This window comes from Dasypus novemcinctus, chromosome 11 (genome assembly GCF_030445035.2).
Source record: "Dasypus novemcinctus isolate mDasNov1 chromosome 11, mDasNov1.1.hap2, whole genome shotgun sequence".
Lineage (NCBI taxonomy): Eukaryota > Metazoa > Chordata > Mammalia > Cingulata > Dasypodidae > Dasypus > Dasypus novemcinctus.
This window is the reverse complement of record NC_080683.1, coordinates 8,429,200-8,445,727: the sequence shown is the minus strand read 5'-3', so window position 1 is coordinate 8,445,727 and position 16,528 is coordinate 8,429,200. Positions and strand designations below refer to the sequence as shown.

The following is a 16,528-nucleotide window of genomic DNA, read 5'->3' as shown; positions in this document are numbered from 1 at the left end:
CTTGCAGTTGTAGGCACTCTAGGTTCCTTGGTATGTCATTTGTCCATCATCTCCTCCCCGCTGGTTGTCCTGAGTGAGTTCACTAAACTGGAGAGTAGGGGTTGCAACTCTGTTGAAATTCAGGGCTCAGTTGGCACATGGACAACCCAAAGATTTAAGTCTCTTAGATGTACACCTACCAACTCCAGTATTAATTTTAGGTTCAAATAGAAAAGACAGAGAGTCATGTATAGAGAAACTACTGCTGAGTCTAACTCTGTCATACTGGGGAGCATAAATACCAGATTAGGACCCACTGGCAAGGGGTCAACTTCCTGAGCTGTCTGTCCTGACTACAGTGTCTGGCTGTCTCCACGTCCCTGAGGAGCTTTGCTATTTGGGGTAGTATCTACTTTGGCTGTCAATGAGATCCTGTTGAGATGTGCAAAAGCGCTACCTCTGGGATGGTCTCCTGACTCACTTTCAAGTCTCTTAGCCATACAAACTCAGTTGTCTTTAGCTTTTCTCCCTTTCAAAGTCTTTTTTTTTCCCTTCCACATGCATTGCTTGTTGGTACTTGGTAGCAATCCCTCGGTGCCAGGGAGGCTCATCCCCAGGAGTCATGTCCCATGCTGCAGGGAAATGATTGTTTTTATATGCTGAGTTTGGCTTAGAGAGAGGCCACATTTGAGCAAAAATGAAGCTCACAAATAGGTAACTCTTAGGCACGCTATGTCACTAGGCTAAGTTTCAATTTCAAGAGCAAAGGCTCATAAGCATAGTCATCAATATCAAGTGTCCTTCAATGGACCATCTTCCTTCACAAGTCATTGTACCTGTAGCTGGGGCATTCTTGTTTTTCCATTAGAGAATGTGGCAGAACTCCCCCAGATAGGAATTTGATATTCTTTTGGTTATTGTATGAATCTCCACCCACCTTGACAATGTCCCATGAACATTTGAACACTTTTATATACCTTATATGTATACCCAGGTGAACCGCCTTCCATGTATCCTCCCTCACTGATACCCCATACCAACAATCCTCCCCTGCCACAGAGGTAACCCTTCTGTGATCCAAAACCTCTTTAAAAAAATGAAGCCAATAGAATAGCCACATATAATAAGAAAATGAAATGATAGTTTTATACATAAGTAAAATACAGAAAAAAGTAAAAAGTAAAAATATTATTTTAAAAAATGGGATAATAAAAAATAATGAAGGGTAAGGGATGTGGTGCAACCAACTGGGCTCTCATCTACCATATAGGAGGTCCCGGGTTCAATGCCCAGGGCCTCTTGGTGAGAGAAAGCTGGCCCACGGGGCAAGCTGGCCCACATGGAGGGCCAGCCCACACGGAAATGCCATCCTGCACAGGAGTGCTGGCCAACATAGAGAGCTGGTGCAGCAAGATGGCACAACAAGACACAGAGGAGAGAAAATAAGATGTAGCAGAACAGGAAGGTGGGGTGGCGCAAGAGAGTAATCACCTTTCTCCCACTCCAGAAGGTCCCAGGATCAGTTCCTGGAGCTGCCTAATGAGAATACAAGCAGACACAGAAGAACACACAATGAATGGACAGAGAGAGCAAACAACTGGGGGAATGGGGGGAGAAATAAATAAAATTAATCTTTAAAAAAATAAAATGAAATGAAAAAAATTTAAAGAAAAGAAAAACTTTTGACATTTTGCCTTTTATCACTGTAAGACTGTTGTCCTGTATGTGCAGTGACATTTTCTTCCATTCATTCCCCCAGTTGTCTTACCTTTTTTTTTCTTCAAAGAGTTTTAGATCATAGTAGTCATGTACAGAATACAGGGGATTCCCATATACCCAACAGCCTCCCCCTTTTTTCCTTTCCCCCATTAACATTTTATGTATGGATGGTACATCTTTCACAATTGATGCACAAATATTGAAACATAGCTACTAACCATAGTCAATGGTTCAAATTATGGACCATATACATTTTTTTTATCCCCCCTTTGTGGCTTTTTGCGTGCTCTCTGCTCTGTGTCCATTCGCTGTACGTTCTTCTGTGTATTTATTTATTTTATTTCCCTTCCCCCCTTGCAGCTTGCTTTTGCTGTCCGCTGTGTCCACTAGCTGCGGACTTTTCTGTGTTCTCGCTTGTCTCGTCTCCCTTCTTTTTGTTGCGTCACCTTGCTGAGTCGGCTCTCTGCGGTGTCTGTGGGCCGGACAGTGCTCTGCAGTGTGTGGGAGAACCTGCCTTCACAAGGAGGCCCGGGACGCAAACCAAGGGCCTCCCATATGGTAGATGGAAACTCATCTGATTGAGCCACAGCCGCTTCCCCTGGACCATATCCTTTTTTTTTTGTTTGTTTGTATTTCTTAAAATTAAAGTTAATAGATCACAAGGAATGTTACATTAAAAAACATAAGAAAAAAACAAAAAACATAAGAGGTTCCCATATAACCCACTCCCCATCCCCACAACATTTTTGTAAATTATATATTTTTGAAGATATATGCATCACACAAAAAATATTACATTAAAAAATATGAGGTTCCTGTATACCCCCGACCCACCCACCCCACTCCTCCCACACCAACAACCTCCCCCATCATTGTGGCACACTCATCGCACTCAGTGAACACATTTTGTGGCACTGCTGCCCTACATAGATAATAGTTTACCCTGTAATTTGCACTCTCCCCCAGTACACTCAGTGGGTTATGGCAGGATACATAAAGTCCAGCATTTGACCCTGCAATATCATTTAGGACAACTCAAAATCCCAAAAATGCTCCCACATCACATCTCTTCTACCATTTCCCTGCCCTCAGCATCTACTGTGGCCACTTTCTCCACCTTGATGCTAAAATCTGATAAAATTTAACATGGCCTGTATCCACCACTGCAAGATCATGCAGAATACTTCTGTCATCCCCAAAATACCCCCTGTTCCATCTCTTTTATTCCACCCTCCCCCTCCCCTTCGGGCCCACGGTGACCACCAGACTTCACTCTTCGAAGGACAAGATTCATAGTTACTTGCATCTTCACTGAGGGCTTGACACACTGGTCTGTCCGCCCGTTAAGCACCGCCAATCTCGCAAGTGACTCGTCCCTCTGTTTGAGAACATAGGGGGCCTCCCTAGGATGGGAGTCCAACACCTTCCAGCTCATTATGTGGGTTTCTACCCATTGAGGCAACACACTATGTCAAAATGATACTCACACGCTTCCAAGAAGCCTGTCCCAGCTGTGTCCCGGCCCCAATGCCAACACCCTAAACCAGTAAACTTTCCCAGTCATATTGCCAAATGAGCATTCCCAACATTGTAATTTCAACCATGTTCCCACCAATCCCTGCTCCCCTCCCCCAACCCCCCCAGTTCCATGGACCATCCAACCCACCCTCCCCTCATTAAACCTGCACTACCCAATCCAATATTATTGCTATACCCATTATGTCCCTTCACTGCACAACTACATGTTTCCACCTTGTCATAGATTTCATCTGTGTGGGTGTTGGCTCAAAACCTTCTTCTCCCTTTCTATTTCCTGTAAACCTATCTTTCAGACTCTAGCTGTGTGAGTCTGCTCAGTTTGCTTAATTTATATCAGTGAGGCCATAAAATATTTGTCCTTCAATACCTGGCTTGCTTCACTCAACATAAGGTCCTCAAAGTTCATCCATGTTATATACCTACCATGTATTAGTACTGTATTCCTTCTTACAGCTGAGTAATATTCCATTGTATGTGTATACCATATTTTGTTTATTCTTTCTTCAGTTGATGGGCATTTGGATCGATTCCAACTCTTGGCAATACTGAATAACGCCGCTATGAACACTGGTGTACATGTACTTATATATATTCTTAATTCCTCTTTTTCCTTATGCAAAAGGTGAAATACCATATATTGTCTTTTGTACTTTCCTATTTGTAATTAGTAATATATACTGGAAATCATGCCATAGGAATTCATAGAAAACTTCCTTTTTTATGGCTGCATAATACTACACTGTGTGGATGTTTAATATGTAGAACTTAGATGAAAAATAAAGGATGAATGGCATCTAACAAGCAGAAAAGTAAAAATGAATGAGAGAGAGTAGATCAAACAGGATGGAGACCATCATTATCATACAACTCCCAGGAATGTCATACATACCACCATCTAAGGAGCTGTGTAATTAATAATTTAGAGGACTGCACACAATGACCTTGGGGGAAGGAAAAGTTGAAAAACACTTGGGGTCATGTGTGGAGGCCTTGAATTATAAGGTAATTGTAATTAGAGTCAGGATTTGTCTAGTATAAGAAAGAAAAGTCAAAATTATTGTATAGAGGAGTGTCATGTTTAAAATGTTGCTTCAAGATAAATATGACCACAGATGGACTGGAGGGACTGAAAGGAGGATACTGGAATCGTCTAGGGGTGAAGTAATAAGGATTGGTGGCAAGGAGAAGGGTAGTCACTAAGACATATTTCTCCCTACTCTAAAAGAGCTTGCAATCTAGTTAAGATAACACAAATCACCAGCATTACATAATACCAAAAGCAGTGATTGAGTTCTTAATGATCATATTGTCCAGTGGCCCACAAATTTAGCAGATAATCAGAATCACCTGAAGGATCTAATTAAAGCAGATTCTTGAGCCCCATTCCCCAGATATTCTGACTCAGTAGGCCTGGGCTCAAGAATCTAGAGTTTTTAACAAGCTCTCAGGTGATCCTGCTGATTGGCCATGTTTGGGAACAATTGATCTAGTCTAACCTTTTCATTTCATGGATGAGAGACTGGATCACAACAATATTCATTTCCAAGAATATTCTAGGGGATTACAGTCTCAAGGTGGGGAAACTGTTTTAACCAAGACAGAGGGAACAGATGTGGCAAGTGGTTGAGCAACTGCTCCCCACAAGGAAGGTTCCAGATTCAGTTCCCAGTGTGTCCTGAAAGCAAAAAAACAAACAAGCAAGCAAAAAACAAAAAGAAACCAACCCAGGGGAGCTGATGTGGCTCAGTGGTTGAACATTAGCTTCCCACAAATGAAGTCACAGGTTTAATCCCTAGCCCTGATACATTAGGGGGAAGAAAAAAAAAATCAGACAGAAAACCTAAAACATAAGAAAAGACAAATATAACTATAAAAAAATTGAAAACTTTTATATTATAAAGGATCCTGTGAACAAAGTCTACAGACAAAAGAGTAAATATATTTGTAATGGATTACAAAGGGTTATTGTCACAATATTCACTGAAAGCTCATAAAAATACATAAAACTAATACAACTGAAAAATGGGAAAAGGATAGGGAAAGAGTTGGTGAAACTGTATTAGTCTACAAAATAGAATTTAAGACAAACAACAACAACAACAAAACTCCACAAGTTGGGCAAGAAAGAAAATTCAAAGATGTCTGCTGCCAGGACCTCTTCTTTCTTAACTTCCACCTTGGAAGAAAGCCATAACAAGAGAAGAATATAAGCAGGAGACAAAGGGGCATACCAATTCTACAAGAAGTTCTTCCTAGTCCACTTCTTTCCTTCTGTCTCTGTGAATCACTGAGGCCAGACTAACAGGCGGGCAAGTGGAAGCACAACTATAGCAGTGACAGGATTATAATTGCTCATATATTTTTCTGTCTCTTCTACCTGACTCTCCTATATTACTACCTGTTTCAGTTTCCTGGGTTGCTCAAGCATATGCAATTGCTTGGTTTAAACTATTAGAATTTATTAGTTCAGTTTTGAAGCTAAGAGAAAGTTCAAATCAAACCATCATAAAGGTGATACTTTCTTCCCAAAGACTGGCATTCTGGGCTGGCTACTGGTGATCCTTGGTCCCGGCTCCTCCGTCATATGGCAATGCACATGGTAGCCTGTCCTCACCTCTCCATTCTCTTCTGGGTTCTGCTGAATTTCAGCTTCTTCCTTGCTGTGGCTTTTTCTCTGTCTGAATTTCATTCTTCTTTTACAGGACTCCAGTAATAGGATTAAGACCCATCCTGACAGGGTGGGCCACACCTTACCTGAAGTATCCTCATCAGAAAGTCCCTATTGTGAAGCGGACCTGGCTCAGTGGTGAGGGTGTCCGCCTACCACATGGGAGGTCTGCAGTTCAAACCCTGGGCCTCCTTGACCCGTGTGGAGCTGGCCCATGCGCAGCGCTGATGCGCACAAGGAGTGCCCTGCCATGCAGAGGTGTCCCCCGCGTAGGGGAGCCCCATGCGCAGCGCTGATGTGCACAAGGAGTGCCCTGCCATGCAGAGGTGTCCTCCACATAGGGGAGCCCCATGCACAAGGAGTGCGCCCTGTAAGGAGAGTCGCCCAGCGTGAAAGAAAGTGCAGCCTGCCCAGGAATGGCACCACACACGGAGAGCTGACACAGCAAGATGATGCAACAAAAAGAAACACAGATTCCGTGCCACTGGCAAAAACAGAAGTGGACAAAGAAGAAGACACAGCAAATAGACACAGAGAACAGACAACCAGGGCAGAGGGGAAGAGGGGAGAAATAAATAAATCTTAAAAAAAAAAAAAGGCCCTATTTACAAGGTGTTCACACCCACGGGAATGCATTAAATTTAAGAACATGTTTTTTTTCTGGGGTGCACACAGCCCCAAACTACTACACTACCCTTTATGTCTTAAAACAGTTTTATGCACAGAAAAGACGATGTTAGTTACTTGGGTTTAAATTAAAACTTACCATCTTAAATTCAATTTATAGTTAAACAGTCTAAAGGCCCTTAAACAGTCTCTTTTATAACTTTTATCAAATTACCTAATTTTGAAAAATGAATGTACTAGAAACAAAAATATAAAGAATAACTCTTGTCCCACCTCCCAGTCTAAAAAAAATAAAATGTGACCAATGTTAATTGAATACCCTATAGCAATAATCCTAAATTTGGTATTTCCATCAAATAGTTTAAACTGTACTTATCTTACTATACTAATTTTTTTTGTTTTAACACTTTAATTGATTTTTTAAAAAAGATTTTATTTATTTCTCTCCCCTTCCCCCTGTTGTCTGCTCTCTGTGTCCATTTGCTGTGTGTTCTTCTGTGTCCACTTGGATTATCTGGCAGCACTGGGAAACTGCATCTCTTTTTTGTTGCATCATCTTGCTGTGTCAGCTCTCCCGTGTGTGCAGTGCCACTCCTGGGTGGGTTGTGCTTTCTTCACGCGGGGTGGCTCTCCTTGCAGGGCACTCCTTGTGCATGGGGCTCCCCTACACCGGGAACACCCCTGTGTGGGACAGCATTCCTTGCGTGTATCAGCACTGCGCGTGGGCCAGCTCACCACACGGGTCAGAGGCCTTGGGGATCGAACCCTGGACCCTCCATATGGTAGATGGATGCTCTATCGGTATAGCCATGTCTGCTTCCCTTAATTGCCTTTCAAGTATTCAAAAACTAGAAAATCCTCCAAAACTTATGAATATAGTACATCTCAAGAGTTCATAAATATTGAAATATTTTTTTCAAACTTAGCAAAGTTTTCTTACACCTTTAAACTAATAATCAAATCTAAAGCAACTACAAGAACTTATCTGAAATGAGAATCACAAATTAACATATTAGTCTGCCAAGATTTCAATACGCCAAATTACCACAAACATGACATTTAAGTCCAGATGGTTATAGAGCTCATTCTTAATTTTATTGATTTAACACATATCAAGATGAGGAAATCAAGGAAGAAAGAGGTTAAGGAAGTCTCCTACTGTCACACAGCTTATGAGTAATGAAGCCAGGCTTCAAACCCAGAGAGTCTAGCTTTAGAGTCTATGCTGTCTATCATCATGCTGTTCTTCTTCCCTTTATAGCTCTGGTTTTCTTCATGATCTCTATGTAATTTTAAATTTTCACAGATTTGGAATTACCATTCTAAGCTCAAGTTCTAGGACAAGGACATAGGACCTTTCTGTGCCAACAGTGGCATACCTAACACCTTTTCGGTTGAAATAGCTGCTATGAGAAGACCTGTAAATCCATTACCTCTAGATGGAGTTGATTTTGCAATTTGAGTTCCTAAGTTCACAGTAAGTTCCTACCTAATTCTGCTATAACTTTTTTCAATTTTATTACCTAAAAGTTGGGTAGATGAAATTCTATAATTTCCACTCAGGATGCTTCATCATTTGATTGGATTTAATTAGCTATGGTCACTCTAATGATAACCTAACACCAAGAACAATTCCCAGGCACACAATAAACCAGGCAAAACTAGTGCCTCCTAAGAAAGAGTCAGTCAACATATGATAGAATCTCTAGGGGTGAACCCCCTAATGTCCAGGATAACTCTGTTACCCAAAATCCTCTGAAGGAAGAGATATACAAGCTGTTAAGGATAACCCAATAACAAACTTCCAGGGAATCCAAGAGATACATTACTAGCAATAATGTCTTAAAAGGATCTATTCAAAGTCAGTACAGTTTTTAAAAATTTTAAATGTATTAGTCAAAACAGTAGGCTAAGATCTAAGGCTTTAAATGGCAAGAAAAGATCTGCAGGTCTTAGGGTACAAATCAGTAACATAACAATAAAACTAACATCAAAAATCCTGGAGACAACCGTAATTACTGTGTCAGAAGAGAACATAAAGGTCATCTAGTTCAAGGACCAGAGATACATGTTGTCAGAAGTTTTCACTGACCTCTTCCTGTAAATTGCCTGAGGTGATCTCTGAAAATGGTTCACTATTCCCTTGACCCAGAAAAGCCCACAAAATCATGCAAATCAAGAGGTTCAAATCATTGTGTTCCCTTTAAGAACAATGGAGAAACTGTCCAGGCAATCAAGGGTCTGCATATTTGAAAAGTCACCAAGTATGTGAAGGGTGTCACTTTACAGAAGCTATGTTGTTATACTGGTGGCGTTGGTAGGTGTGCCCAGTACAGACCTCAAAAACAGCAAGGTTATGTTTAATGCTCAGCATTAGCAAAATTACAAGAAACCCCTGTAATTTAAAATTCCCCAATATAACAGATGCAAATAATGTGGGAGTCTCTGAAAAGCATCCGACAGGTGATTCAAAGGATTAAAAAATATATTCATTAAAGAACAGCATATTATAAAGGGGGAGGGGAAGGAATAGAAATAAGCCAAATTATGGATAGTACCAAAAGTTCAATTTCTATGCAACCATTTAAAAATGTTTTATTCTTTTTCTAGAATATGCTGGCACTTCTGCTTCTTTAGTTGTGATGGACAAGTTTCTATCAGACTAAACTTCCTACTACTGAAAGCAATCAGAAAAGCTAGATAAAACAAACAAAAAATGTTTGAAGACATCAGACAACTGCTAAGGTAGCCAAGGCTTGAGGGCCCAGATCCTGGAGATAAGGTCTCAGGTTAGTTTTGTATGTCTCCTTGGCTAGTCCATAGTCCTGCTACTCAACCATACAATCTAGGTGTTGCTGTGAAGGATTTGGTAGATGTGATTAAGGAAGACAATCAGTTTACTTTAAGGGAGATTATCCTAGATAATCTGGGTGGGCCTGATCTAATCAGCTGAAAGGACTGAAGAGAAGAATTGTGGCTTCCTTGGGGAAGCAGAAATTCTGCCTGTGGACTACAGCTACAGCCCATGCCCAAGAGTTCCAGCTTTTCCTCCTGACAGATTTCAGGCTTGCCTAGTCAGCCCCCACAATAGCGTAAGCATATGTATCCCCTACTGGTTGTGTTTCTCTGGTAGAACCCTAATCGATAGAGAAGGGAAATAAAGTGAGGTAAGCCCGCCATTCTTCACTGCCTTCTTCCCCTCTTATTTGTCCTTTTACTATTTATTTCAAGGTTCAAAAGGTTCCTTATTTTAGTACTCCCTCTCTTCGTGATTTATGTGATTGGATCATATTTTCCTTCAATCTTCATTTTTCTGAATAACTGAATTTCTCTGGACCTTTCTCATCTTAGAAGTTTTTTTTTTTTAAGATACCATGGCCAGGGAATGACCCTAGAACCTCATATGTGGGAAGTGGGTGCTCAACCACAGAAGCCACATCGGCTCCCCTTAGATGGTTTTTTGATCTGTTTTGCTTGTTGTTTTGTTTGTTTTTAGGAGGCACTGGGACCAAACCGGGACCTCTCATGTGGGAAGCAGGCACTCAACCACTTGAACCATATCCGTTCCCTGAAACATTTTTCTTGAGATGATTTAGTGGGAAGAAAATAGGTCAGCACTCTGTTACTTAATCTCTCAGATTCTTTATCTGAAAGATGAAAGGATTGCACTAGAAAAATTTGTAATAGGTTCCCTTATATCTCTAAGCCTCATAGTTCCATGACACTGGGTCTTCCAACTAGAAATCATTCAGTATTCCAACAATTTTCCTCAATTTTTTACTCCAGTTAGCCACAGAGAAACAGGCAGTTCTGACTGGGGCTCAGAGGACACAATGAGGAAGCCCAGGGCAATAGAGGGAAAGATAGGACATTTTGTGAATCAACAGAAAAAGATCAAGTAACAAGAGAAATCAGACACCAAAGACAGGAAAAGGTCAGAAACAAATGGCCTAATTCTAACCTCATCCCATCCTATTTGAAGGGGAAATAAACTAAAAAAGCTTTTGGCAGCAGTGGAGGTTATGCAGCCTCATTTCTAGTCTCAAGGGAGCAAAGCAACTCTGTGCCATACTTGCAGTGTTATCACTAAAACAGCTTACTACTGTGTCTTGTGATTACTTGGATATTTGATGACTGGATTAATGCCCAACTGAACTCAAAGCCCTCACAAATGCTACTGGTATTACTGCACATCAGAGAGGGAATCTAAGAGCGCAAGACATGGGAAATTAGATGGCATTGGCTGCCTTGGTTCTAAGGGGAGAGGGAATGAGTTAGTTCAAAGAGGGTAGATTTGGCCTCATGGCATTCCTAAGCTCTGATGATAAGAGAAGAGCCCCCAAAAGGAAAAAAGGACAGATTAATCAAGAACCGAGCTATTTCTGAACCACCAAGACAGTATTAGAATATGTATGAAAGGCTTTCCTACCCTGGGGCTGGGATACAAGAAAACCCTATCTTTTTTCACTTTTCCTTTAGGAGAGTCAGGGCTTCTTAGCCTTTGGCAGGTTGGGGGTAAAGTAGAAATAAATTAACAAAGGGGTAAGGGAGTTGGGCAGTTACAAAATTTCTCAGGCAGCCCTGTGGTGGTGTCTCCAAGTGTGGCCCCTGGATCACCAATGACAGGCCAAGGGAGGGGGTGCCTGCTTAAAACGCAGGTTCAGGGGCCCATCACAAATCTCTGGAATCAAATTTCTGAGTGTGATGCTAGGGCACTAGCATTTTAAGGAGCAATCTTACATGGGAGCACTACCGTCCAGGACCTGGAATGGGGGCTGGGCAAGGAAGGAAGGTGAAGTTCTTTGACTCGGGAGTCATCAGATCTGACTGTTAGCACTACAACACTTTGTCTGGGAAAAATAAAAAACAAAAACCAAACCAAACCAAAACAAAACAAACTCCTCTCCGTTTCTTGGTACCAGTGCAGCTACCTTTTTAACCACGAACAGGGGCACAGTTCAAGGGCTTGGAAAATGTATTTTCATAAACAGTTCCTCCCCAGCCTTGTGTATCCTGTTAATTTATTTGCTCACTGGATTCTTTTTTTTTTTTCTTTTTCTTTCAATTGGTTCAACCCAGGAATTTTCAGAATCACAAACTCCAAAATAGAGGAGTTTTCTTTTTGGTAGTGCACAACTAGGCTTGTAAACCTGAAGACAATGTGTGCTATGAAAAGTAAGGTTTCATTTAAAAGAAAATCACCGGTTAAGTCTCTCCTCGGCTCTTTGCGCTCAGCGCACTGATGAAAGCTAGTAATTTGTGGGTGGCAGGGAAGGCAGGCGTTGAAGCAGGAGCGAAAGAACCGAGCAAAATGCACTCTGCTCCTGACAGAAGTCCGGCCGACTACATCATTTTTAATGAACTCAAGTGAATGTACTATTTCCTTAACTTTTCTGTATGTTTGAAACTTTTCATAATAGCTAGAAAAATAAAGCAAAAATAGCAAAGGTTGTTATTTTTACCTTCAACTTTTCTTTATGCCTGAAATGTTTCATAAAGTCACAAGGGATACCTAAATTTAAATAGGACGTGATGTTTAAAAACAAAAAGCGTCTGCGATTGTTCTGTCAATAGCATTACGGGGTTCTCCTGGCATTGCTTCTGGCGGGGTAAAAACGCCAAAGGCCGGCAGAAGACGTTCGGGTTCTACCTCGGGTGCCCCGCCACTGTTTACGTTTTCGCTAGGAGGTCCTCCCCGCCCCAGAGCCGCGCCCCGCATTCTCAGACTTCACCCTCCGCTCGAAAACAGGCGCCCGAACCCCTCGGCCGACATTCTTCCCCGGGAGACTTTGGTCTCCCGGCCTCTCAGTCCAGGCATCCGGCCGCAGGCGCCCGCCCCGCCGCCCCGCCGCCCCGTGGAGACGCACCCCCGGCCACAAAGGCACAACTCCGGGCCGCGCCCGCCGCGCCCCGCGGGGTCCCCGCACCCGAGCCCGTCCTCCGCCGCCACTTACCTGTCGCTTCGCGCCGCGCCCTCGCGCTCAGGGCCGCGGCCCACCCGGGAGGCGCGCGCAAGCCGAGCCGCACGAGCCGCCGCCACCGCCGCCGCGGAAGCCGGCCGTGCCGCCGCGGAAGCCGGCCGTGCCGCAGCGGCGCGCACCCGCCGGGCCGCGCGCAGCCCCCGGCGGAGGCACGTCAGCGGGCCGTGCGTGCGCGGGGCACGCCGGGAAGGCCGGCCGCCGGGGCCCGCGGGGCCGCGCTGCGGTGGGCGGTGCCGCCCACTTCACCCAGCCCAGGGGCCGGCCGCCTCGCACCTGCTCAGCCGCGGAGCTTCGGCTCCTGAGCTGCGCCTACCCTTTTAAAGTTGTTAAAGGTTTAAAACAACGACAACAGAAATTAGTAGTTACGTGAATTGTAAAATCAGCGTTCGGAGCCCCAGGACAGCTAAGGCTTACAGAAAAAAGTGGAGCCTCTATTCCATACATTGAGGGGAGGGGTGGAAGGCAAGAACGATGGAGTGCTTTACACACATTTTGTTCGGAAGCCACTAACTTAGAGAGGGGTTCTGGCCAAAAGAAGGGAAAAAAACAACCACACATCTCTCAAATCTTGTTTAATGAAACTACATAGCAAGCAAAACAATTACAAATTTAAAGTCAACTGGAAGCAAACTGTCAGTAAACTAGTGGTAGAGTAAAATATTTCAGCACTCCAAAAATACCTATGTAAGGTCCATATCCTATAAAACGAATACTGAAATAACATGAAAGAATATAGCATCGACTCTTACTGTCATGGCTTTTGTACTTTTAAAAAATTATACTAATTAAAATTAAAACTGCAAACTATTTTACAATTATTTTTACGAAACACATATAAAGTAATAAGAGCATGATTTCTTAAATTCTGAGTCGACTTTCCTTTAAGTAACGAAAGGATCTCTTAAAACTAATTTGGTTTTAAGGTAGGATTAGAGTCGAAATGGGAAGAACATGAGTAGTTCGACTCTAGTTCCAAAAGGCTGTCAATGGTTGATGGACACTTTCATAGCAAAATTGGGTCATCGGGGTCAACAGCTTATATTTTCAAGACTGAAGCTATACTTTTCTTTTTTCACTATAATTTGGTCTTAGAGGTCTAGAGGTCGTTTCGCATTTCTACTCTTTCACCTCACTGGTAATGATTGTAAAGCATGCAGCACAGCAGTGTTTTATCTCAGGATAGGCTAGGGTATGTTGCTGCACTGGTCACCTGTAGGTCGGGTGACTCTCCGGGGTCACTGCCTCCACGTGGTGACTCAGCATTCCCGGCTGCTTCCATTTCCTGGCTCTGCCATGCTGTCACTAGGTACCACACCAGGGATGGCCGAAGAGGTAGACGGCAGAATCCTGACAAGGCTTTTTTTGTTTTGCCTCCACCAGCAGTGAAGCCCTCACTTCTGCTGACATTTCATTGGCCTGAACTAGTCACATGGCTGAACCTGACTAACTCCACGGAGGCCATGAAGCATAACTTTCTTAGTGTCCAGGAAAAAGCATAAGAAAAAAAGACTTAGTGGAGTGTCCCCTAAATCCTTTGAAAGATATTCCATACTGTGATAAAATTCTGGAAATTTATTTGGAAATTCTTTTTCTTTGAGACGGTAAAGGACAGTAAGTTAGCGGGGTGTATCTTGAATGTCAGAGAAAAGCTAAAACGGAGTGACAAAGGATTAGGAGAATAGCGCAATTTCTCCAAGGTTACTGGTTAAGTTCCAGTAACGGCCAGGAAAATATAAACATTTCTTGTTGAAATTTTGATGAAGGCATGAGCTCCCTCTCTTTCCCACTCACATAGTAGGACAATTCTTCACAGAACTGTAGAACTTTTTAAAAAGTACACAGAACACTTGAGATTCAAGAATCTAATATACTCTCTAGTTAGAGGTCCTATGGGGAGTCAGAATGGGGGAGTCAGAAAATGTAGAAGTGTATTGCCCTGGGCTTCAGCGGAGGCTGGGTATAAACTAGTATGTTTATCTCTCACTTCTCCTATTATCGGTTTACAGACAGATTCTGACCTTCCTATCTCATCTTCCAGCTCTGACAGCTCACATTGCCTCTGTTAGGAACACACGTCTCATTCTTGAATCCAACACTGAGACTGCTGCGAAGGATTTTTTTAACCTTATATAACTATGAGTTTAAAATAAATTGCATGTGAAAAAGAAAAAAAAAGCCCCCAAATATGCATTTTTCACGTTAAGATTTGAATCAGTGAATTTTTGCTTGCAAACTAGACTCCAATCACCTGTGAGTCACTACAGAAAACCTTGAGAAAACCTTACCAAATCATACCTCCTTCTTCCCCCAAACTTCTTCCCCAAATTTTCAATAACGGATTTTTTTTTTTACCAAAGCAAGTATCCTGTCCCCTTACCTCCACTCTCTGAGAAAGTTTTTAATGAAAAATAAACAAATAGTAAGGTAAATAATGGGAATTAGGCAAAGTCAGAAAGGCTCCTTTTGCTTGTTAAGCAACAGTCCAAAGCTTTCTCTTGTTTACAAAGAGGTGTGATGCCTACCTGGAATTAAGTCAGTGTTTGTGAGTGTACAAAGTACATGAAAAAGGAAACATGTAAACATGAAGTGGTATGACAGTCACAAAGCAGTATGATGCAGTGGGAAAAAAATTTTGGAAAAAGAGCCAGATGACCTTGATGTGAACCAGTCACATGTAAGCCTTCGTTTCCTAATTTGTAAGATGATAACCGTCTTACCATTTCCACGAGGTTGTTATGAGAAAGAAAAACATAATCAAAATGTATTCCAAAGTGTTTTGTAACCTCAGAGCAATAGAGAAATTTAAGGTACTATTAGTATTAATATTATACACATACCTCACCCAAACCAATATTATTTCTAGAAGGAACACCCAGTAAGTTTTGTGAGGCAAAACTGACTTCCTTGATGTTAACCTTAAATTGTATGTGTATGAAAATATACTGATTTTCTTAACATTTATTATGTAGTTTGAATCAAAATAAAAACATGTTATAGCAACAAATATTTTTAATATTTCTCCTTTTATCCATAATCATTGATAATAATAGAATTTTAAAGAGAATTTAATATCACTTATTAAAGTGTGTCCTCTTTAGGAATATTCTTTTTTTAAAAGATTTATTTATTTTTTCTTCACATGGCCTTCTCTTTTTTAAAAAAAAACAAGGTTTATTCAATAATAGCCCCTCTTTCTCTATCATTTTTTAAAAAACTTTTATTTTTTCCCTTCCTGAAATGGCTCCCTCATCTGTCTGTTCATTGTCTCTGCTCATTGTGTCTGCTCATCTTCTTTAGGAGGCAATGGGAACCAAACCTGGGACCTCCCATGTGGGAGGCAGGTGCCCAACCACTTAAGCCATATCTACTCCCTGCTCATATCTGCTCATTGTGTCTGTTTGTTCATCAGCTCATTGTGTTAGCTTGTTGTATCTGCTCATCTTCTTTAGGAGGCACCAAGAACAGAACTTGGGGCCTCCTATGTGGGAAGCGGGTGCCCAACTACTTGAGCCACGTCTGCTTCCCCCCATGGCTTCTTCTCTGTATCTCTGCTGTGTCTTAAATATTCCTCTCCTTTCTTCAATGGGACACCAGTCATTGAATTTAATAACCACCCTAAATCCAAGATGATATCTTATCTCAAGATCCGTGTTTTAGCTTCCCAGCTGCTAAAACAAATACCACCCAGTGAGTTGTCTTACATAAGGGAAATACATTATCTCATGGTTTTGAAGCTAGGAGAAGTTAAAAATCGAGTCGTCAGCAAGGCCAGACAGTGGCATTCCAGGGCTGCTGGTCCTCCTTGCTCCTTGCCTTTTCTGTCACATGGCAATGCATATATGGTGGGTCTTCCTTCTCTTCCAGGTTCTGTTGACTTCTGGCTTCTGGCTACTGCCTGTGGCTTCTCTATACATACATATTAATTTTATTATTTTTATAAAAGACTCCAGTGATCTGAATTAAAGCCCAATCTGATTCAGTTAGGCCACACCTTAATAAAGTAACATCTCAAGAG

At 42.0% G+C, this 16,528-nt stretch overlaps 1 protein-coding gene across 1 annotated transcript in view; it reads right to left on the bottom strand.

Annotated features, from left to right (window-relative positions):
• Positions 1-12,687, bottom strand: part of KCTD20 (potassium channel tetramerization domain containing 20) — a 43,328-nt gene extending 30,641 nt beyond the window's left edge. The window contains exon 1 of the mRNA XM_058306649.2: positions 12,487-12,687. The gene's annotated coding sequence lies outside the window, so the exon portion shown is untranslated. The remainder of the gene's footprint in view (positions 1-12,486) is intronic.
• Positions 12,688-16,528: the final 3,841 nt, after the last annotated feature.